The 25,511-nt window shown below is 36.7% G+C and overlaps 1 pseudogene; it reads left to right on the top strand.

Annotated features, from left to right (window-relative positions):
• Window positions 1-10,232: 10,232 nt before the first annotated feature.
• LOC100732101 (cohesin subunit SA-1-like) lies at window positions 10,233-15,774 on the top strand (annotated as a pseudogene).
• Window positions 15,775-25,511: the final 9,737 nt, after the last annotated feature.

Below are 25,511 nucleotides of genomic sequence, written 5' to 3'. Positions count from 1 at the left end.
TTGGGTGAATATATTAGGTGATAACATATTTCAGTTCAGTGGCTCTCCCCTGCCTTGTGTTTTGGGTAATATGGAAGATTCTTGAGCATCTTTTCTAGTGGCTATGTAAGCTGAAGCAGAGGACTTGACTATTATTATCAGAATTTCTTATTCATTCATAAGTTTATTTATGGTCCACATTTACAACTCTCTGCTAACTGCAGTGATAAATACATAGAAGATCAAGGCATGACTTTTTGGATTCCTATTACCTCATGTTATTGTTATGGTTGATACATTGTATCAACTTGAGCAGTTTAGAAATTTAACTGATAAAATCAGCATGGAACCAAGGTTCTTACTTTGTAAATATCTTCATCCGGTGCCAGAGGAGCTCACAGAGATTCTATGAGTGCTACACCTTCTGGAGTAGAAGGTGGCCTGTGTACAGTATAAGCGAGGAGAAGAGGCTTATTTTCTCCTTTTGCTCTGGAAGCTGGCTTGAAGTGTTGCCCCAGTGCCATGCCACCTTGCCTTGGAGCCAGCTGATTAAAGACTAAAACATTCAGAAATGAGAAGCTAAATAAACCTTTCTGTCCTTCATTTGGGGCATCAGATATTTTGTCCCAGCAATGAAGCAAAAGTAAAAGTAGCCAAGACCGTTATCTATAGTTAAATGGATCATAAGTTCAATTTTATTGTCTCCCTCGCCTAAATTATGAAATCAGATACACATAAATGAACACATACTAGTAATTATTATTTACTGTCGTGGTTTATATCTAAATGTACCCCCAAAGCCCCATGCATCATAGGTGAGATTTTTAGGAGGTGATTGGATCGTGAAGGTGTGATCATTAATTTACTCATGAGTTTACAGCTAACTGGGATTTGGGAAGTGAAGCCTGGTTGGAGGAGGTCACTTTGGGAATGGTCTGGGTGTGTCTATCTCCCTCTTCCCTACCTGGATATTTGCATTCTCTCTTCCTGTCTCTGTCTGTCTGTCTGTCTGTCTCTCTCTGTGTCTCTCTCTCCTTCCAGCTGGCATGTCATGAGCTTTTTCGTTTGTCATTCCATCCTGCCTTGATGCTTGATGACTTGACTATAGAATGAGACATCTATAAACTATGAGCCAAAATAAAATTTTCTTCTTTACCATTGGGGATATTGTATTCTGTCACAGCAATGAGAAAGTAACTAAGGCACTTATTTTAGCAGGCTTATAGATGATGTGTTTTGATTTGTTCTATGGCCTATTTCTAGAAAACAGTACTCAAGTTCTAGGATGAGGGAGAGCAAATGTAACAATTGAAACTAAAAAGCATCCACAACATATATAAAAATTTAAAAGCATATATATTCAAATGATATGAAATCAGCAAGTCCAAAAGATATACTCAATTTCATGTTTGTTCCAGCATTGTTGGTAATAGTCAAGTACAGAATCAACCTAAATTTCTATTGACAGATAGATGGATTAAAAATTGTGGTATACATACACAATTGAATGGGAAAATCATGATTTATGGTAACAACGTGGTGGACATTATACTACGTGAAATAAGCCGAAAGACAAATGCTACTTCATCTCACATATCTATAATCTAGAAAAGATTCAACTCATAAATATAAATAGTAAAACTGCAGTTACATAGTGCAGGTTGGGAGAATTGAGAACATGTTGATCAGAGGACGAAAACATTTAGGGCAGGGATGTAGCTCAGTGGTAGAGTGCTTGCCTAGACGTCGACGACACCAGGTTCAACTCCAGCATTGAGAAAAGTTTAGTCAAGAAGGATAATGTCAAAAATCTATTGTGTATCTAGTGAACAGCTAATAATGCATTAAATAACAGCATATTGTGTACTTGAAATTTGGTAAGTGGATTTTTCATGCTTTCACCCCAAAAATGTATATGAGTTAATGCGCAGGCTTGGCATAGTCATTCCAGAAGATACACATGTGTTAAAATATGTCATATATCATAAATACGTGCACATTTTATATGTCAATTTAAGAAAAATGTAAAAACCACAAAAATATAGTTTACCAAACTATATATATAAAATATATAGTTGTGAAAACACAACTCAGCACTCAAATTCAATAGCCTTGATGCCAGTAGCTTTGGCAACCAGGGGGTGAAGCTTTAGTACCTGTCCCCAGTGCACTAAGTTCTTGGTCATCAGACATCTTCTTCTTGGCATAGACTCAGTAGTGTGGGAAGCAGACAACCTTACCAGGAGCTGGTGTGAAGGAGGAAGGATGGTGGACGTTCCATGGGATTTGGAGAAACTTGTTTTTATGTACATGTGAGACATCTGAAAGAACTCCACTTAGTTCTAAGGGAGAGTTTTAGCAGAGTTACAATTTGATGAGTTAATAAAGTATCAACAGATGATTTTAACACTAGCTGAATGAAGAATACGTGAGATGTTCAGTGGAGATTATTCAGATTTAACCATATTTATAATGAGATGCATACATTTACCTCAAGTTTATCTTTTATGCCTGAGTAGTACTCCATTGTACAAAAAGATCACATATTTTTAATCCATTTCTTGGTTGAGGGACACTTGAGTTGTTTCCAAGATCCAGTTATCACAAAGTGTGTTCCTATAAATAAGGATGCACATATATCATTGTGGTGCAATGTTTTTAATTCTTCTGGGAAGATACCTAGAAAGGGAATAGCTGTGTCTAATGTGACCTCCAATCCTAGTTTTTTGAAGAATCTCTACATTAATTTCCACAGTGGTTGCACCAGTCCGCACTCTCACCAACAGTGGAGAAGTGTTCTTTTTTTCCCCCCGCAACCCCTCCATCATTTGCTATTGGTTGATTTCTTGATGACAGCCATTCTTTCTGGGGTGAGATGGAATCTAAGTGTTTTTTTGTTTTGCACATAATAACAGGAATGTTGAACAATTTTTTGTATATTTGCCATTTGTATTTATTCATTTGAGAAGTATATATTCATCTCAGATGCCCATTTTTGGATTGGGTTTTTAAATTTGGGAGGTCTGACTTTTTAGAGTTCTTTATACATTCTCAATAGTAATCCTTTGAGGAACAGCTGGCAATCATGTTTTCCCACATTGTGAGGTGTCTCTTCACTCTATTGGTGGTTTCTCTTGGTGTGAAAAAGCTTTTTAACAAGATGAGTTCCTTGTCATAGTTCCTGTGCAATTGGGGTTTCATTCATGACATCTCTGCCTACACCTATGTCTTTAAGACCTTTCTCTTCCAGTAGATTTAGTGTTTCTGTTTTAATATTTAGATCTTTGATCCATTTTTACTTTAGCTTAGTGTATGGTGATAGACATGGGTCTGATTTTAGTCTTTTGCATGCAAAGAACCAGTTTTTCCAGCACTGTTTATTAAAGAAACTTTCTTCCAGTGAATATGTTTGGCCCTTTTGTCAAAGATAAGGTGGATAAGTGTGTTTGTAGTTATGTCTGCATCTTCACATCTATTCCACTGCTCCTCAGGTCTGTTTTTTTACCAGTATGATACTGATTTTATAATAGTAGCTTTATATTACGGTTTCAATACAGGGATTATGATGCCCCTGCCTTGCCTTTGTTAGGCAAATAATTGCTTTTCCTATTCTAGGTCTCTTCTGCTTCCAAATGAGTTTTAGGAATTTTTTTCAGTTCTGTGAGATATGCTAACAATATTTTGATTGGGATAGCATTAAATCTCTATAACAATTGGGAGCATAGTCATTTTCACTATGTTAGTATGTTTCTATCAGCAGAGGTTATCTTTTCATTTTTTTATATACTCTTCAATCTCCTTTTCCAGAGTATTGTAATTTTTTTTTTTTTTGGTCTTTTCGTTTTTATCGGTACTAGGGATCAGAGTATTGTAATTTTAAAAGTATAGATCTTTTTCTTCCTTTGTTAGATTGACTTCTAAATATTTCATATTTTTGGATACTGTCTTTGTTTTTTTGAATAATTTTCTCTCCTTGCTGGGATAAAGCACCTGACACTCAAAATGAAGCAAAGAAAAGTTTATTTAGATGACTGTTTTTGAAGCTTTCAGTCCATAATCAGTTGGTTCCAAGGCAGGGTGGCATGGCCCTGGAGAACACTTCCAGGCAGCAGCCAGCAAAAGCAGCCAGAGCAAAAAGGAGGACAAGCCTTTTCTCCTCCCTTACCTGGTAAGTGGGCCACACACATTCCCTCCAGGCAGGTGTAGCTCTCACAAAATCTCCTTGTCCTCCTCTTGCACAGGAGGAGGATATTTTAAAAGTAAAGATCCTGGATCCCTGCTTAGTCTCTTAGTTAAATTTTTAAACTTTTAAAGTTAGCACAATGTATCAACCATAACAGATACTATTGTGAAGAGTGTGGTTTCCCTAGTTTGTTGCAGTGAGTTTATTTGCGTACAGGAATGCTAATTTTTTAAAAGTGTTGACATTGTATCCAGCTATGATGCTGAATTTTCTTATTTAATTTAGAAGTCCTTTGGTGGAATTTTGGGAAGTCTTCAGTGTAGAATATCATATCATCTGTGAATAATGATAATTCAACTTCTTTTCCTATCCTTACTCCTTTTCTTTGTTTGTTTTGTGAAATTGCTCTGGCTAATGTTTCCAGAATTTTATTCAATAAAAGTGGTGATAGTGGGCATCCTTGTCTTGTTCCTGCTTTCAGAGTAAAAGTTTTCAATTTTTGATCTTCTAGTATGATGTTGGTTGTTGCTTTGTCATAGATTTCTTTTCTTACACTGAGGTGAGGACAATCTATTCTGATTTTTTATAGGACTTCTATGTCCTTTTAGGAGTGCTGGACCTTATCAAAAGCTTTCTCTGCATCTATTGAGATGATCATGTTATTTTTATCTTTGACTCTGTTGATATATATTACGTTTATATATTTGCATATGTTGAACTATCCCTGCATTCTTGGGATGAATCCTACTTAGTAATGCTAATAATCTTCTTGATGATTTGCTGCATCCTATTTACTAGTATCTTATTGAGGATTTTTGCATTTATGTTTATTAGGGAGATTGGCCTGTAGTTCTCTTTTTTGGTTAGATTTTTCTCTTATTTGGGTTTCAGAGTAATACTTGTCTCCAGGAATGTGTTAGGGAGTATTACTTCCCTTTCAATTTCATTAAAAAGTTTAAGGAGTATTGATATTAAATCTTCTCTATATTTTAGTAGAGTTCAGCAGTGAATCAGTACCCAAGCTTTTCTCTTATGATAAAATTTTAATTGCAGTTTCAATCTCATTGACTCACACTGGGTTATTCTGAATTTTTATACTTTCTTGATTCAGTTTTGGTAATTCATACATTTCTTCTGTGTCTTCCATTCTATACAAGTAAAGATTTTCAGAGTATGTATTAACAATCTTCTGAATTTCTAAAGGATCTGTGTAGTGATTTCACTCTTTTCATTCTTCAATGCATGAATTTGAATCTTTTCATTCCTTTCTTTGAGAAGGTTGGCTAAGCTTTCATCAATTTTATTTATTCTTCAAAGAACTAACTCTTTGGTTCACTACTTCTTGTAATTGTTTTCTTAGTATCCATTGCATTATTTTCTTCTCTGATCTTTACATTTCCCTAACCTGTATGGCTTTGGGCTTGTTTTGCTTCTCTCTTTCTAGAAGCTTGAGATGCAACCGTAGATTGTTCTTTTGTGCTCATTCTGTTTTCTTTTTTTGGTTGCACTCATAACTGCATAAGGCTTGGAGTCACTAAACCATGTCATAAACCATGACACCTGGGTAGTCATTCTATTTTCTTGACATGAGAATTTAACACTGTAAATATTCTTTTTACAACTGCTTTCATTGGATGCCAAAAGTTCTGGTATGTTTTATCTTCATTCTCATTGTAGATACTGTTTAATTTATTCTTTAATTTCATCTCTGCCCCATTGTTTTTAAAGGAGGGTGTCATTTAATTTCCGTGATTTTATGGAGCTTTTGCATTAATTTGCATTAATTTTTGCCATTAATTTCCAATTTCATTGCACTCCGGTCAGATAATATGCATGGGATAATTTCTACCCCTTTGCACTTTCTTAAGCAAATTCTGTGGGCTAGTATATGGTCTTTTTTAGAAAATGTTCCGTGCACAGCTGAGATGAATGTGTGCTCTGATGATGTTGGGTGGAACACTTTAAAGACATCTGCAAAGTCCATTTGTTCACAATTTTGGTTCAATTCGGTTATTTCTTTGCTGATTTTTTCTCTAATTAATCAATCTCTTCATTATAATTGTGTTATTGTTTATTTGATTTTTCATGTCTAGTAAAAATTGTCTTTTTTATTTTATTATGTCTTATGGTATGGGCAGCTATTTTGAAGATAACATGAGGCATTATGGTAGCCAATGTTGATTTCCTATTATTTTGTTTTGAAGTCCTGTATCATTCTCATTGTTTTGTTTTGGTTGGCTTTATTCAGTTTCATTTTGTTTGGATTTCTTCTCTTTAAAATAAAATTTAAAAACAATTGTTTGATAGCAATTTGGTGTTCCTTTATTTGGTGCATATATATTTATTACTGTATTCTCCTCTTGAGGTTTTTCCCTAAGAAGAATGTTGTGACCTTCTTTATATCTTTTTTTCATTCTTCATTTGAAGTTCACATTGCCTGCAAATAGAATAGCTAACCCTGCTTTTTTTCTGAGTTTCTGTTGCATGGAAGATTGTTTTCCATCCTTTGAATTTCAGGCTATGAATTTCTTTTTGGGTTAAATGTGTTTCTTACATATAGCATATTTTTTTATTTAAAGAGAGAGAGAAAAAAAGAAAGGACATAAAACCAATGCAGTAAAAGGGTACAAATAATACAGTATTTCTAGAAAAAAAAATATATACAGTACGAAATCACTAGTTAACAGGCTACACATTATCTTCCCAGAAACAGTTGTCCATATCACTAAATTAAAGCATATAAAGTGAACATTCATGCAGTGGAATTGGAGACAGTTCCGTTCAATGATCCAACAAAAGCTCAGTTATATGGTTTTCCGTCCTACACTCTCGAACATACCTGCGGTTATATTCCTTAGTCCACCTTACTTTCCTCTCTTTTTTACAGTAACAATTAGACTTTTAGGGTTTTATTACTCTCACGATTCTTATTACTTTTTTGAAGAGAATAAAAACAAATGTGACTAAGCAAAAGAGAGTCAGAACAGAAGGGTGGGCATAGCACGTGATGCAAAAGTAGAATAGCAGGTGATCAAAAGTGGTTACCATTGTGCCTCTTGCTATTTTCAAATTGAGTTGTCTATATCATCAGGTATAATAGAATTGATCAAAACAATATGGAACCAAACCAATAAAATCTACACTGAGGACCTCACAGGACTTCAAAAAAAAGGATGATAGTCAATCCATATTGGGCATCATAATATATCTTATTGCCTTCAAAGTAGGTGCCTCATATAGCATATTTTTGTATGTTATTTCTTGATCTACTCTTATAGTCTGTTTCTTTTGATTGGTGAGTTGAGGCCATTTAAATTGATGGTCATATTGGCTTATCATCATGATATTTTTCTGCTACTGGTTCCCTGATTTCCCCCTGTGTTTAGTTGCTTGCCCTGCCTGGTAGTTTCTGTCTGTTGTTGTTCTTGAAATTGTGATCATTTTTATCTCTGTGTAGGCTTTCAGTATTTTTTGTAGGGCTGTTTTTGTGTTCTTTCATAAGTGATTTGGTTTTTTTCTATAACAACTTTTAATATTATGCTCTTATGCTGAATTTCTAGGATCTTGATTACTATGGTGTATTTTTATTTTGGTCATGGGTGTTTGGAGTTCTACATTCCTCATTTATTTGTATGTCAAATTCTTTATTCATGCTTGAGAAATTTTCTGCCATTATTTCTGTGAAGACTTTTATGGCATTTGTAATGTCTCCAGCTTTCTCATTGCTCCCAATCTATCTTATGTTATTCTTCTTTACTTCATATTATAGCTTTTGGATTGATTAACCATGGTCTCTTGCTATTTTTAAGATATCTTTCTTTTCATGACCTGCAATTCTGTATTCAAAATTTGAAATTCTATCCTCTCCTTCATTCAATCTGTTACATATACTTTCCGTGGAGGTTTCGAGTTCTTGGATTTCTGTTTGGATCCTTTTCATGGATTCCATTCCTTTCCTATGTTGGGCATTTTGTTTCTGTCATTTTTCAGATTTCACCTATTCTTTCACCTGTGTCTTCTCTAATATCTTTGATTTTAAGCACTTTCTTTTTGTACCTGAGAGATTAATTTCTCTCTAGCTTGTTCTACTCATTTTTTCACTCTGTTACTATCATTTTAGAAAGTTCCATCACATGACTTCCAATTTAGGCTGTCTCATTGAATTCTGGGCTTGTTCTAGGTGGGCTGGGTATCTGGGGATGCATTTTGCTTTTGTTTCTTGTAATTTTCTATTTTCTATTTTGATGCTTTCCAATTTCTTATGATGGGTAGCTTTATCACTAGTATTGAGGTTTCCCAAGAGGTGTATGTTCCTCAGAGATGTCCTCTAGATGTAGGCAGTTCTTTATAGCTATCTTAAGGACCTACTTTCCCAATTTGTAAAGCATGCTAAGTTTCTATTTGATTCAGCACCCAATCCTTTGGCACTGGGCTGTGGTGGTGATTATGACCCTGTACAAAAACTGATAATAACATGTATGACATCCTGGCTAAAGTAGTACAGTTAGTAATAATAATAATTTCAAGTACATTTTAACTACTGACAAACTGTGGTGACTATTATTCTGCTACCTCTGACCAAGGAGTAAACTCTAAATTTATATAACAAAATCAAACGTACAGCATGTACTTGAGTTCAGTGATCTTTCCCTTAGTGGAAGTTCTACCTTCTGCAAGACAGTGATGAATGAGGTCAAATATTTTAGAGTCAAGGCTGGAGGTCAAAGGGTGGTCACCTGAGTTTTGGGAAACTGATCAACAGAGGAAGGAAAGAATGAAATAAAATGCAAAGGAGTATTCAGAAAGGAAAGAGACAATGTTTATTCACTTAAAAGTATAAATTCAAGAAGTAATTGAGGAAGTAGAGAAAGAGGATTGGAAGAAGAAACTGAGAAAAGTAAGAGACTGATACAGTAAAAAACAGAAGAAAGGAGGAGAATGAAAAGGAAAAGAAGAAAAGAAAGAAAAAAGCAGTTCATTAGAGAAAGAGGCAAAAGAGATGCGTGAAAACAAAAATAACTACTAAATACAAAACAAAATAAGACGACATCCAACCAGACAGGAAAGGATTAGCCAATCAAATAAACAAGGGAGAATAAAAGTAAAACATCTCTGGTGTTTACTGTGTTGTGGTCGTGTCATGTTAGATCCCAGTGTGCCTGATGTGGAGCTAGTCTTGGACTCTGGATATAGGGGCTGAGACTGGTCCTCTGATAGTGGAGTCCTCCATAACCAAACTGCTGGCTCCTCAATGCTGCCTCAGACACCTCCACATTGCTGGTCTCACTCAGTACTCCTCCCTCCAAAGGCTTGTGCCCATGTGCCAGGTTGTCCTGGGTCTTGGGATTCTGGTTGGTCAGCCTGCCAAGAGCATGTATACACTCATGTGCCTAGAGCTTAGTTGCCCTGGGTCTTGGGGTTCAGATCCATCATCCACCAAAGGTGTGTATGTGCCTGTGTGCCAGGGGCAGGTTGTTCTAAGCCTCAGGATTCTGTATCTTCCTTTTTCTTTGATAAGGTCATATAAAGATTTGTGAAACTGGTATAGAAGACTGAATGGAAAGAGGGCAGAAAGATAAAAAGAGAAGAACAGAACAACAAACACAAAGAAGCTAGAAACCACATTCATACTCTTATAAAAACAAGATTAAACAATGAAGGAAAAAACAAAAACAAGAAACATTTAAAAAAATCAACAAGAGAGAGGGAAAGAGAAAAAAAGAAAAAGAAAAAGTCTGCTTTCAGGTTTATTGCTGCTGTCACTGGTAGACAATGTGTGGAGACAGGGTCTAAAGTCATGTTGATTTGTCCTATCAGCAAGCCAGAAGTAGCTTTATGACCAGACTTATTCAGCCTGAAGCCATTGGTGCACCTTCTGTGACAGGGCCTGAGCTCAGCTGAGAGCTTTTAGATGGACCAGTAGGACCTCTGACTTCTGAGATCAGCTGGCCCCTCTCTGAGATGGTACCCAGCCGATTGCTCTTTTGCTTGGGACAACTGAGTCCTCAGCACTCACTGCCAGCTATGCAGTGCTTCACATTTGGTGCTCCCGCTACTACTACATCTCTCCATGGAGGCCTCTGGAATCACCAGAAGTCACCATGTGTCCGCAGGTTTGAACCACTTGTTTTATACAGAGAGTCCCATCTCAGTGAGAGGGTATCACCAGTTACCTCTTTCTTCTTCATTAGAGTTTCTCTCTTCAATCTCTCTGTGGGCTTGTTTCATGCTTCAGGTCCTTCCTAGGTCCAGGGGACCCTCTTTTCTCCTCTTCTTCATACTGCTATATTCCAGTCTGGACAGTAACACTCACAGTCTCTTTTGTGCTGCTTACCACTCCAACATCTTGGTGGCTCTTTCAATGAATTCTATTTTTAGGGGCATGTTCACTCACAGATATTGTGACACTATTGCTGAGATTAGAGCCATTTGTATGGAAGATATTTTACTGTGGGTGAATATATATAGTGACAGCTATCTAAAGTATGTCATTTGAAAGCTCTACAGAGCCTATATACCGGTAGAGATTATTCTCCAAATTGGAGCTATTTACTGCGTTATTCAAGGACCACACTGTATCAGTGACATTTGATGATGAATGTGATGTTGCTGTAGTAGCTATCTAACTATTTACTCTGTTGATGGAAGTAAAGAAGACTTTTCCAGTGAAGACTGAAACTATTTGCCATTTGTACTCAGCACATCCCCCTGTTGCTGTGGCATCTGGAGAGTCCCTTCACAAAATGCTGTTTAGTGGACATGATCCACAGCAGAAGAAGCATTAGCAAAGAGGAGAGGAAGGAACAGACCTAATGGCAACCTCATTTGGATGCTTGTTCTTTTTTTTTTTTGTTCTTTAAAGTAAGTTACACAAACATGCTGCTTACTTTGTGGACGTTTTGTGGGAGAGCTCTCAGAACTGTTAAAGGCTGGGAATGTATGACAGAGTTGCTATTAGAGGAACCTGGTAAGGGAGGAGAAGCAATGTATGCTAAGAGGGTTCGCTGACAGAGTGAATGGTCTGTACCACATGTCAAGCTGCTGAAGCACGTCTTCCAGTGTTCAGAGGTGCTAGCAAGAGAATGCTAACTATCACTACCCAGCTTTCTTTCTTCTGGCTCCTGGGGCAGCTCCACGGGCTCCATCTCTGTTGGCTCTGCCTCAGGGCAGGCTGAAGATGGAGGTTCCAGGATTTGCTCCTTGGCATGCAGCTGGGTGCCAGGGTTATTAGCTCAGGCACTACCTGGTTGTCTGGAGAGAAGACTGTATCTCTCTGAGGCATGATGAAGGCAAGAGACTCCTGGACAATGTTGATGTTCATATGCCCCCATACTGGGGAGCTGAGTGGGTAGAATATCTGACAGATGGTAGGGAAATAGAAATCGGAAAACATTATTAATAAAAGTCAGTACACTTCCAGGAAAATGTCAGAGTGATGAGCAGCAAAGAAAGAACCTCTCCAAGTTTTAGTGTCTAGATGCTGGAATATAGCATCATGAGGAAGAGAAGGAGGAGGGAGGTGGGTCTTATGAGCACAGAAAGGATCTGAACCGAGACTTGAAACCCATGGAGTGAGATAATTCAGGAATTCAGCAAAAATAAGAAAACCAGGAGCAACAGGCCTGCCAGACAGGGAGAAGCAGCACGGAAGCCATGAAGCCTTCCTGTGTGCCCCCAGAGGCCCTGTCAGCTGGGGAGCATCAGCAAGGAAGCCGCATCTACCTCCTACACACCTGCCCTAAGCAATGAGATGTGACACAGGCTGAGATGATAATAACTAAAGTATGAAAGTAACTTGACATTTATGTTGTTTGACTGACTTTGCAGGTCTGAGGCCAGTTGTCTGGGCAACTGTTTAGAAGATAACAGTATGCAGATAGTAGAAAATAACAGGTAATATAGTAATGACTGTGGATTTCCTTCTGTCCTATCACTGTTTTGTTCCTTTTTACTATTCTGTTTTACTCCCTTTAAAATTAAAAAAAGAGTGCTAACTGACAAAGAATGGAAAGATCAAATTGATGATAGAAATAAGTTGACCAAGCATTTTACTATAACACTTCCTATGTGACTATCACAGTATTCTGCAGATGCTGAAAAGGTAACACACTTGTTAAAATCTCATAGTATTTCAATTTAGAAATCTACAGCACAGGTAAAATGGAAAAGCATCTGGGGGTTTTGTTAAAATAAATTAAATTTGTTGTGGAGAACCATGTAGAATTATATGTTCTAGAAGCCTGCATCAAAACCTATAGTATCTCATACAGTGAAGAATACACCATCCAGTACAGCTGACTGATGAGTCTGTGGTCTGATTCAATCATTCTGTGGAAGACCTGTTATTAGAGGGTGAAGAAGCTGCTGTGGATGATATTTCTAAAGTTCTTTCCACTTTAAAGAAATTAGCTTCTTTCCTCAATGCTCATGATTTCACAAAATGCTCATGATCTCACAAAACAGGATCTGAATGGTACTAGCTACAGATTATTGAAGAGGGGAACTGAACAGGAAGCTATGCCAGAACAGACAGTCATACAACTACTGCAGTGTTCCCCTTACTCAAGTCTTTGGTAGTTGGTGGAAATTACTGATGGTTCTCCTTCTAAAGAGCATTTGTTGATGTTGTAGAAAACAGTGAAATCCTTTTTGGCTGTTTTCCAACAGTGCCTATCTAATGTTAATACCCCAGTGAAGGAACAGGCTTTCATGTTATTCTGTGATCTTTTGATGATTTTTAGCCACCAATTAACAACAGGTGGCAAAGAGGGCCTTTAGTCTTTGGTGTTTAATCCACATACAGGACTTCAGTCTGAACTGCTAAGTTTCACGATGGATCATGTTTTTATCGATCAGGATGAGAAAAATCAGAGCATGAAGGTGATGAAGAAGATGAAGCTAATAAAATTGAGGCCTTATGTGTAAGAAGGAATCTACTTTCTGGCTTTGGCAAATATCATTTATGATATTGCTGACATGCATGCAGCTGCAGATGTCTTTAAACACTGAATGAAGTACCACATGACTATGGTCACATTATTAAGGAAACACTAAGTAAAACCAAGAAAGATTGTGTCAAAACTCTCATTCTCAGTTTCAGCAGTTGTTTAATGAAAGTTTTTTTTTTTTTTTTTTTTTGTCTTTTTCCTTTTCATCGGTACCAGGGATCGAACTCACGACTGCCTGCTTGCAAGGCAGGCGCTTATGCCGCTGAGCTAAATCCCCAGCCCCTTAATGAAAGTTTTCAAGAGCAAGACAGGACATCTAGATAGGATGTCTTCCCATTAAAGAATTAGCACAGCGCTTTGCCCTCACATTGTTGCCACTCTTCACAAGGATGGCACAGTTTGCCTTCAGATATCACAATCAGAAAGGACAAGAATGTGTACTTCCTAATCTGGTTTTCCTTGCAGTACTAAGTGAATTTTCTTAAATTTCTTCAACAAGACAAAAAGACTTCATTCATATCTAGAGAAATTCCTTACTGAGCAGATGATGGAAAAGAGGGGAGGTACGTGGCTTCCATTCACCTCTTATAGAAATTCACTGGTCACGGTGGCAAAGATGGTAGAGTGTCTGTCAACAATGGAAGCAGCAGCAGTAAAACCTCCTCTGTAAAGAGGAGAAACGACAACTGCCCACTTCACAAAAATGCCTGGAAGACGAGTCTGAATAACGCATGGTTAAACAGGGCAGGTACTTCGATCCAGGTTCCTGGCCCGGGCCAGCCCTCAGCTCACTTCCACTGTGCTTTGAGAACAGATGCAAGAACCTGGGAGAGCAGACAGCAGAACCTGAGTCTGAACATGGTTCTGAACAGACTTTGTACCCAATCCGCTGGTGAAGATCTCTTGGTTAGGGCAGCTGAACCTGAAATGGAAGGACAGAACCCGAATGAACCACATCAAAGTAAACTGCAGTAAGCATGCAGTTGGGGTCTAATGGGAGAAGGTGCTGAGCCCATTCGGAGGCTGTGATGCCATCCCAGAGCCAATAGAAGACAATGAATGATGAATTTGAAGATGCTGTGGTTACTGATCTGCCTCCGTCAAGAAACTGGTGAGAGACTCTGCAGCTATCATTGAAGATGATTCAGGATTTGGAAAGCCTGCATTCTGAACTATGTTTTTAGAGCTTGAGTCCTGTGTACTGTGATAGCTTCTATAGGGGAAATACACTTTTTTTTTTGGTACTAAGGATCGAACTCACAACCTTGAACTTGCCAGGCAGGTGCTTATGCCACTGAGCTAAATCTCTGGCCCCCAGGGAATACAATTTTAATATGGTCTGATTTGGTTTTTAATCAAATGATTAACGTTGATCCTTTTTTGCGGTGACAGAGAAGAGGACCATGTAAATTACCTAGTATTGGTGAATGTCACCTCGGAAAGACTGATTCAAAAACTCCTTTGTATCTTGTTATTGGACTTATCTCAGTAAAGAGAGAGGGAGGGAGAAATTTAAAAATTTTAATACAGCTGTCAAGTTAAAAACTGTTGTATACCTGTTTTATGAAAATTCAACATTGAGTTAAAAATATTTTTATTTCCCTGTTGTCCAATTTAAGAACCATTTTAATGGTTTGCCTTTTTATATGTTTTAAAAGCTAACCACTTTTATTAAACCTGCGAGTAAGCAGTGTATCCTAATTGCCAAAGAATGTTTTGGAGCTTCCTGGATTTGGTTGACCTGGTGAGCACAGAAACATGAAAGAACAGAATACTGACAAGCTCAGGTGAAATTTTGACATTGTGCATCTATGACAGAAACCACGTACCCTCTGTGACTATGGATATAAACTCCCAGACTTTATATACTTTTGAATAAAAAGGATTATTTTTATTGATAAGTGTGCATAAATGTCCATGCAGCCACTTTCCCACTAAATGCTGTATATCATTCACTTTATAGAGACTAGGGCAATTTGAACACAGTGCCTTTGCTGTTGGTATTTGTTTTGCACATTTTTAGCAACTTTTACCTGCAAATAAAGTACTTTCAGTTAGAAAAAAAGCATAACTCCTAATCCTATAGAAAAAGACACAAAGTCTAGATTTTACTGGTGCCAGAATTAGGGGACTCAGATTTTTGGGACACATCTGTTTATTCTTTCCTCTGGAGAAGGAGATTATTTACCACCCTTGGAAATAAGTGAATCTCCTGCATGGATAGGGCAAGAGCATTTACCACCCATCTTTACAAGACCTCTTTAAAGAGTTGTATCTCTGTATCTTTTTGGAGAATTACCCTGTTTCTAGCTTTTGAGGCTATCTGCAGCACAAACACATTTGTTGCTTAGAAGGCCAGGACTGTGTAGGAATACAACATGCTCAATGAAAAGTCTTCTAACAGAAAGGAAAATCGTAGACCAATTATCTTATGAGAACGTATGCAACAGTTCTAGATGAAAGAGAATTGAAAATGACATCAGTTTCCAATTCCATTTCTAAAGTCCAACCTATCCCCGTTTAAAAGTCTTTGATATTTCTCTTTGCAACAGTTATGCAATTTTCAAGGCCCTCGAAGTTCTGTCCAAGATCCAGCTTTGTGGCTATATCCTGTATTTCTACCTTCCTATGCCAGCTACCAACCGCTCAGACCATAGCACATAGCCCGTCTGTGTCAGGAAGTACCATTCACGCTTTGCTGAGCTTTCATGTGTGCCAGTGTCTTTGGTCCTCTTTTTCCTTTTTGCCTATGATTAATTCCTGGCAATCATTCAAAGGCTTTTGACACCTTTCTGTGGACTCTGCCTAGCATATAGCACAATGAGGTTTTTCCTACTTATTTAAATATCTGTCTTCTTAAGTGGTCTGTGAAGCTCTCAAGGACTGGGAACGTATCCTTGCATCTTCATATCCTCCCCCGTCTTCTATCAGCTGCAGTTATTATGCTGTTTTGACACACAAAATCAATTTACTGAATATTCCCCGAATGAACAACAAATAACTCCAATAGTCACAACTCATGGAAAAGAAATAAAATACAGTTGCTTCAATAAAGTGAAAAAATTCAGTTTTTTATTATTTTTTTTATTTTAAAGAGAATAGAACAAAAGAGAATAGAACAAAGCAAAAAATAAATCCAGTTTTGAGAGATACACTTGAATGTGTATCTTTCTGACAGTTTCAAAATAACCCCTTACAATAGTTATAACGTTATAATTTTTATATTATGTTTACTTGTCACAAGAATTTTCTCATTTTTTACAAAGCAAAACACTTTACTCTTCCTAAGTGTGAACCTGAGGTAAAAGAACAATCTCAGCCCCACAAAGATCTGCTTGCTAAGTGATGTTGATACATGTTCGCTTCAAAAAGAAACAGTCTCTCTAACGGCCTCCAATTCTGAACCTCTGCCCAGTATGTAAAACTCAAAATTCCCCCTTAATCTTAGATTTTAGTCCTATTTTTTGAGCTTTAAACACCACCATAATCTCTTGTCTGGAGTACTAATCTTTAACACTTAAAGGGACACCTTGCATTGCTATTATTCAACTACAGAGGTCAATCTATACTGTGACTTTGTGCTTGTGGACTTCTTAGAAAACCTGTGTTTTTCAAGGAACTTGAACCACAAATATTTAGGAGATTTTCTTTTTCAGCTCTATCACCTTATAGGAGCCAAATGGTGCACATGATATAGTGTACTTGTGTGTTGTTTAGAAGGCAAATTCTTTAAAGGTGGGGATTGTGCACCCTTCAAGGTGTTCTGAATGTGCTATGAATGGACTATGATGAAAATAACTTAAAATTTTAGGTCTTGAAGGTTTTCATTGTATAAAACTAGCACTACCTGAAATGCCTTTTTATTTTCCAGTGTGTAGTTTAAAAACATGCTGACCTGATGCATCCGGCTGCAGTTCTGAATATTCCCAGAGTGAAGGACAAGGGGATGGGAAAATAAAGAGTTGAAAGCTGAGGTCAGGTGGAGCACTCTGTCCTGATGGGAGGAAAGGACTTGTTCAACTAAAGCAGTAAATATATTATATACATTTAACAACTTAATATCACATGACATCCCCTCCCATTGCCTGGTAATCTGCACATAATGGCTACACTAGGGCTCGAGGATTGGGGACTAGATTGGCTTGCTTATGTGGCTTGTCCAGGGCAGTCTTTGGTCTCCAACCAGGATTAGCTCACCCTCACAGGTGTGGTTAATTTCTAGCTTCAGCCGCTTCCAACACTGACCAATTATTAATATTCCATTTGTTTTATAAATACATCATACAACTATATGCTACAGGAGCTTCATCAATATTTGATTCTCAAGCAGCTGGTTTCCAAAGTAACAGAATGACCAGAAAAAATATTACAATAGCTTTTGAATTATAGCTCTAGAAAGATCTCAGAACAACGTCTAAAGTCTTAAATTTGTAGAGGAAGAAAGTAATATCCTAAGACATTCAGTGATGTACCTGAGGTTACAGCTATATAGTTCAAGAAACATTTCTAGAAAACCTAATCTGATTACTCAGCTCCTAGTTAATTTTTCTTTCACTGTATCAAACTTTCAAATATGTTTGTATTGGATTAATACATTACTAGTAAGCATGATCATTTTAATTTTGGTTATGGAAGAGCTTTATAGCATCCAGCTTAGCCTCTAAACTCTTTAGGATTGCACAGGTGACTTAGGGATGAAGTTTGGTGACTCTGTGCACTGTCCAGCTGTTTCCATGGAATCAGTCTCAGCTTGGGATGACTTATTATGAGATGTTCGGGAAGGGAGTTTACTTGGCATCTTCTTTCAGCTTTTTTTAAACATAGCTCATTGAAGTAACTTAAAACATTCATTTTTTGGTAAATTCTGACATATTTATGCAACTGTGAAACCATCACCACAATGAATGAGCTTTAGTCACAACCAAGTTTCCCTCTGCCTGTGTGTTATTTCTTTCTTTTCCCTATATCCCCAGGTTGACACTGTATTGCCTTCTCTCATATAGGTGAGTTTGAATTTTCTAAAATTTTACATAAGTTGCTTTTAACATTAATTAAAGAAAATGTTCATATATTAAATAATCAATTTATTAGACATTTTCAATTATCTAGCATAATCCATAAGCATGGTCTATGAAGAATGGGCATAAAAGGTGTGTATGGACAAATTTTTTATGAAAAAATTTTTGTAGAATAATATATCATAAACTATATATGCTAATGGTGAATCAAAAATAAATTGACCAAAGTTAGTTGAATTTGAAGTATAAATGCTCCAGATAGAAATTAAAATTTGTGAGTTTAGATGCACTCCTGTAAAGATAGATTCCATCATGAAATGTGAGAAATCATACAGGTCTTCAGGCCTGATGTCAGGAACAATGAATGCATTTTATCTTCTCTCCCTTTGTTCCTTCTTTCTACTCCTTCCATTCCTATCTTCATGATTTCTTTCTATTTAGATTTAGGCTGAGATTGATGACTCAGATATGGAACCTAATAGCATATGTAGAACTGTGCCTTTCTTTCTGTTAGCAGTAAATGACCATTGCATTTACTGCACTTAAATATTGTATCTCAGATGAGTGCATCTAATTAGTTATATATGTGTGCATATGCAAGAACTCACACATGCACAAGATTTACTTCAGCAGAAGAAATTTTTGGTTGCTAGTTTTTCAAAAAGTGATAAAGGGAATGGTTTACTTTCAAATAGTCTTATGCCCTTTTCCCCACAGAAGTTCAATAGAAAGCCAGTGTTCAAAAGAGAATATAAATTATATAACATGCTTCAATTAATATAGTGATATTTTTGCTATTTTTATATCTTTATAACTTTTCTTTATACTTGATGTTTAAAACTTGATGTTAAAACTTGATGTTTAAACTTGATGTGTAAAATAATTGTTAAACTCAGTTTTGATATTAAAAATACTTTGAAAGTGGGTATTTCAAGCTATAAGGTTTTTCTACTGCTCTTTTGTACGCCCTGGGTGGCTAAAGTTTAAACGCCTCTGGTATCTTGAGGAATGATCAGTGGACCATTAAACAGCTGTATCATGCCATAGAGCTATATTCTTGGCAGCAGCTGACCCATGTCATCGTGTCCTTCCTTGTTCGTCTTCTAAAATAACAGCCCAACAGCTTTATGTACCTACCCATGTGCAGCATGGTAATGCGATCTCAGGCAGGTTGTAGGGATTGTGTTCAGCTCAGATGTGTTGGCCTGTAATCGAATAATGGGTAATATGTCAGTCACAGAGCTTTGCTCCAACGTGAGAAACTATAACTTACTTTTGCTTATGTCTCTTTTGTGTAAATTTTCCACAGAAATAATAAATTTGGAGAAAACATATGGATAAATGCATTTTGAATCCTGTATTTCTTCTCTTAATGTGTATCTACCAATCAACTGCTAGTTAAATTCATGGCATGCACTTCATGCTTATCTTTGAGAATGCTTTGTGCTCATTGGAGTCAAATGAGACAGGTGACAAACAGCAAAGGAAATCAACTACTAAGGAAAACATGGTAAGGAAACTGAATGATGCAGAGTTTGTCACCATGAAAGGAGTGCTGTGGCCGATAAGTCAAACAAATAGTGGGCAAGTGTTTAGGATTGATATGGAAGGCAAGATTCTGGAGAAGAAAACTTGACAAAAAGTGAAATTTTAGAAAAACTAAGAAAGAACTGGGTCACATGAAATCCTGAAGTGAGGGATGATCAGAGATGGGAGATTATTCTAGATTCACCTACTTGTTATGAGGTGAGAGCTGTAGATCAGAAAAAAGGTGGCACTGGTCAGAGAGAAAGAGGCGAGCTCAAGGGGAATGGCATGTGAAGAATCATTAGTCTTGGGTTGTTATACTAAGGGAAGGAAGCCAGGCACAGAACAAACACTATCTTATTCTATTTATGAAATACTGAGAATAAGCAAGTTTATGAAACTGGAATTGGGACAGCTGGGAATGACTGCTCACAGGGCTTCCTTTAAGGACAGTGAAAATGTACTACTATTAGGCAATAGAGCTCCTCACACAACTCTGTACATACACCAAAAAGGATTGAGCTGTGTGCTTCCAATAAGTGGACTGTACATATTAAATGCGCAAACTATATGACATGATTTATACAGAAATAGGACTGTTTTAAAAAACTAAAAGAATTGGGTATGGCATGTAACTGGCTAAGAGACAGGAAAATAGGAGGAGTTTGAAGCATATTACAGGTCCTTAAATTATATTTTAATGAAGTAGTAAATAAGATTGACTCATGTTTCTAAGTACAGAGAGCTAACATCCAGAAGGTTATAAAAAATGTCAATAACAGGGGAAAGTGTGAGGCGTGGATAATGGCTAGAGAAAAGAAATAGGTTTTTCCCCTATCAAAATAGCCTTGGGGTACATGAAGAAAGTAGACATCGAGTACACCCAAGCTTTGAAGTTATATTCTTTTGTCCATGGGTGCAAGGAGCCAGCTGGAGACACTTCAGAAGCTTCTGCTAGGTACTTACCTGACTTACTATAGCCCTAAAGAGTTTTCACCTTACCTCACTGGAGAGTTGGCTGGAGAAATATCACAGAAGATGTAACTGTATAGTATCACATGTTTATTGTTCCTTTTTGCCAGGTGCTTCTCTAAGACTTTCATAGACTGTTATTTGGTTATCACAATAACCCTTTGAGGTAAGTATTCTTACTATCTTCCATTTTGCAAATGAGGAATCTCAGACGCGGAGAAGTTAAGTAATTTGATGTAAGTAACACAGCTGATGAATATTACATCATAATTAAAACTTTAACATCTGGTTTTGCTGTCTTTAGATTACTAACCATTAGGCTACACTGCCGGTCTAAGGCTGTAGATACAGAAGTGTCTTTAATTTATCCTGTTTTAAATAAGTCAGTGAAAGTTACCCAAAGCTTTTTCTACAACATATATCAAAGATACACTGCATTTCTAGGGCACCTTTCAAATTAGAGTGGGGGTGAAAATAAACTATGACTGTTCATTTCATGTGTGCAAGGATCATCTGGGTACTGACCCTTATGTGTATTTCCACAATATCTGTTCTATTTCCCTTGCCATGCGCACTGCTTCCGTCTCTGGGGTTTGAACTCTGTGTGCCTTGGGACTGATGCACACGTCGAGCTGTCCTACAAAAGATGCTGGCTGAGGCAGGAGGCATCTTTAGCTTCTTGTGGCTGGAGTTCTTGTCCCACAGAACTTTAGGCTGCTTTCTTGACTCTTAATATTATAACATCTGATTAAAAACATTTTTGAGGTGTGGTATTTGGAGTGCTAGGACAGACATTACCTTAGGACTATGAAATCAGAATCTGCCTTTAAATAAATTGTGATAATTGTGTAAATAAGATTCACAGGTTCTATCTATACACACGAGTCTGATAACCACTGTGTAAATTATTTTTATCTCTTATCAGCTGACTTTTCTATGTGTTATATGACTTTAAATAGAGATTTAAAAAAATTTTAAACAGAAAAAAGTAATAAATAATAAAACAGAGTTTCAAAGCAGGTTAGTAAGGGCCGGGGATTTAACTTAGTAGTTGGCGAACATGAAGTCTTGAGTTTGATTTCTGGTATCCCCAAAACAAAGAAATAACTACCCCCCAAATCAGACTCATAGGAGGATAACAATAACCAACACAATGCATATTGTTATACTCCCAAGTAGTTGCTGAATGGAACTACTGAAACATTTGTCCAGAAAATTACTAGCACAAAACTTTCCCCTCAATGATCCAAGAGAAACTAGCTATATAGCTATCTTAACTGTCTTGTGTTTACGTATATCTTTTCCTTCTCCCTTCTTTCCTTTCCCAGTTTGTAATAGCGAGATCTTGGAAGCCACCCAAATGCCTGTCAACCAAGGAATGGATTTTAAAAAAAGATGTTTTTTTTTTTAAATGGAATATCAGTCATAAACAAGACCAAAGTGAGACTTTTATAGATAAATGGATGCAACTTAGATTATACTCATAAGTGAAATAAAGCAGACTCACATGTGTAAAAGTTGTATTGTCTTACTAGTGTGAGAATCTGAAAGAGTAAACAAGCTCCAGAATGTACTGTAGATATTTTGAAATGGGAAGAAACTGTTCAAAAGAAAATAAATGGAGTTTTTGATGTACTGTATACATTTTGTGTCTGGCACGGGGGTCTACTGGTTTATAGATAACTACTTAGTTTTTCAAATACATTTCTGTCCAGACTTTTAACATTGTGTATTTATCAAGTTTTCTATTCTTATTTTTTGGTTTTGCCTGTTCCATGATCTGTCCCTACACAGGCTCTCAAAACTAAGGGAATGGTAATAATTATAGTATGTATTTCCTTATAAAAATATCATAAGTGAAAATATGGAACCCAAGGAACAATTAGCATATGCAGGCATTCATATGAATTATTCAAATCTAAGATTTTAGGTGTTCTTCACTATTGCAATATAGTAAATCAACAGAGCCCTCCCCTCCATCCCTGCCAAATATGTAGTATGTGATATTATTCATGGAATGAGAACTTGGTAATAGTTCTTATTTTCTCACCAGGTTAAGGAAAAAAATGATTCATTACTCTTTAGTGCATAATGACTAATGAATGTGTTTGGTTGCTTTTCTCAGAATTTTAGAGGAGGTCAATTGGCTGTTTTCCTGTATTGCTCCTTCTAGGATTCATATGGTGTGTAGGATATTTATTCAATTTAAGTATTAGTCATCCTTGGGGATTTCCTATGTGATAATGTGTACAAGCATAATTTCAAAGAAGAGCAGAGCGGTGTGTTTATAGACACGCACCCACCTCCCTCTCCCTGCAGAATGTGCTTTGCTAATGTTACTGTGAGTTCTCTTTGAAGATTCAACATCAGGTAGGTACTAAAAAAAGAACTTTTTTTTCTGGATAGATTTACCAAAAAACGTTTCATGTGCTAAATTTAGAAAACTTTAAAGAGCTAGGTGTAAAGACAAATAAAACTGCATGATAAATTTGAAAATTATGAATTAAGAAGTTTAAAATTAAGTGATAGAGTTATGGGAAACTTATTTATGCACTAATTGTGATAATTGTATAACTAGTTAGTATCTCTTTAGTTATTTTTTGCAGGCCTGCATTGAAAAGTGTGCACAAATCCTCTGTCAAATCACTTCTCCAAGTCTCATTATTCCTATAGACATGGTACACATTAGGCATTTGGAAAGATTCTGCTCTCTCAAGGACAGTCTGCCTAGCATACAGAATTAAACTTCTGAAAAAATTCCTGGTCTGTTTTTTAACCACTTGAAAGCAGCATTATCCTAATAATTCTAGTACTTAATAAACCAAAGGCAGGTCTCTAGGTGACTGAATTCAAGCTATTTGTTAAAAATTACAGTGTACAACATCTATGATGTGCTATCACACAGAGAAAAGAGTCTTTAGTTTCATTTCTTGTTCATAATTTAATCATGGATTTCTTCACCATTTTCAGTGATTTACAAAATGAATTGTGTGGTTACCTATATTGAATTTTGTAAACCGACAGGCTATTCATTGATATGTAGAGACATAGCTTCTTATTGTGTTATGTGGATTTCCCACGAAGGTTAAAATTAATTTTAAACTTATTTTAGGAATAATATTAGAACCAAGAGATAATATGAGAATATAATAGTTTTGAAAAGTGCACCAGAAGATGATTCATATTTACAATCTTAGTATTTGTATACTGAGTAATCAGTATCAGCAATCAGGGGAAAGGACAGTTCTTAAGACAATAATTTTAGACAATAATTTTTTAGTCTGAAAGAAATAAGAACCTCCTAGAAAGAAAGAGCTGTGGAGGTGTTTCTTTTTGCAGTGACATATATCAAGGTACTATATAACATGGCACAATATTTTCCTTGACACAGCTCCTTTTTCTGTAGGTACAGATGTTTGATTTGTGCTCTGATCCTTATTCATGTAACACTTTGTATTTTATATATGAACTTGTCTCAATTCATAGTGAGTCCCACTACTAAGTATTAGATTGTTCTATGATTATTTTCTTCCTCTCCCTCATCTTCTTTTCAGAAAGCCAACCTTTTACAAGTCAGAGTCAGTCCTCTGATTAAGCTCATGGTCTCACTTTTTAAAATACAAACTGGATGTCAACACAGTGCTCATTTTAGGGTGGAAAGAACAGTAACTCTAACAGATTATGCAATCTGTATCTCTGGTATTACCAAAATCTGTGTCACTATTACAACTTTTAATGTAGTGCTTTATTGCTTAGCATGTAGATGAATAATACTTCATGTTATTTGTCAATTTTAAGTGTACATTCATCTTCTCTTTCTAACTAAAAGGTAGAAATATGGATCTGCCTTGATATCTGTAAAATATTACCATAATGGTTATGATATAATTAATAGTTTTGAAAGCTAGTGATTCTATATATTAGCTTTCATTTGATCCAATAATGTTTTGTAACAATACCCTCCAAAACTTTCCAGTTTAAAGAATACTTTTTATCACTTATCTCTATGTGAGTTGGTTAAAAATGGCTGATGTATATTGGGCTTAATTTTTGTCTCAGTCTGTTTTGTTTTGCTATCATAGAATATTAGAGACTGTGTACCTTATAATGGAAAAAAGTTTCTTTAATCACAATTTGGGAGGTCCAAGACCGAGGTGCCAGCATCGGCTTCTAGTGAAGACCTCATATAATAGCATTACACAGCAGGATCACATGCCAGAGAGAGACGTCATTTTGTGAGAGAGTAAGCAAGAGATGGGAAAGGGTAAATTTTACAGATTAATCAATTTTGTAGTGCTGAGGATTGAATCTAGGGCCTCCAGTATGCAAGGCAAGCACTTTACCTCTGTGCTATACCCCTAAACCCAGGCTTACTGTTTCCTAAGCAGTTACTCTCAAGTGAACTAATCTACAGCAAGATCTAACCAGCTCTAAGAGACCAGCATTAATCTCCTCATGAGGTCAACCATGACCCAGTCCCATTATCCCTGCCTATTAAAGGTCTCACTACCTTTCAACACTCATGCATCGGTGATCAAGATTCTAGCACCTGAATCTTTGGGGAACAAACCCTGTTCAAACCATAGTAACTGGGTCTGCTGCATCCTAAGGATCTCTGTGTGTTTGGCATCTCCTTGTGATTAGGGCTCAGATTATGTTAATTCTGTGGTCTGAGCCAATGGTGTTGAACCTGTGACATGCACATTATTTGTTTTTCTTTTAAAGCGAAAGATGCTAATGTATGAGTTGTTTTTCCTAAACTAAAGCCTCAGTATTCAGGTTTAATTGCAGTATTGGTGCTTTGTGATAAATAAGTGGGTTTTGGGTTGCAGTTTGGTCACTCATCTGTAAAGGCTTGCTCTCATTGGTTTAGGTTGAAAGAAT

Source organism: Cavia porcellus, unplaced genomic scaffold (genome assembly GCF_034190915.1).
Source record: "Cavia porcellus strain 051 isolate PalLab524CR breed Dunkin Hartley unplaced genomic scaffold, mCavPor4.1 scaffold_24, whole genome shotgun sequence".
In the NCBI taxonomy this organism is placed as follows: Eukaryota; Metazoa; Chordata; class Mammalia; order Rodentia; family Caviidae; genus Cavia; species Cavia porcellus.
The sequence above is the reverse complement of the archived record's forward strand: the minus strand, read 5'-3'. Positions and strand labels throughout refer to the sequence as shown.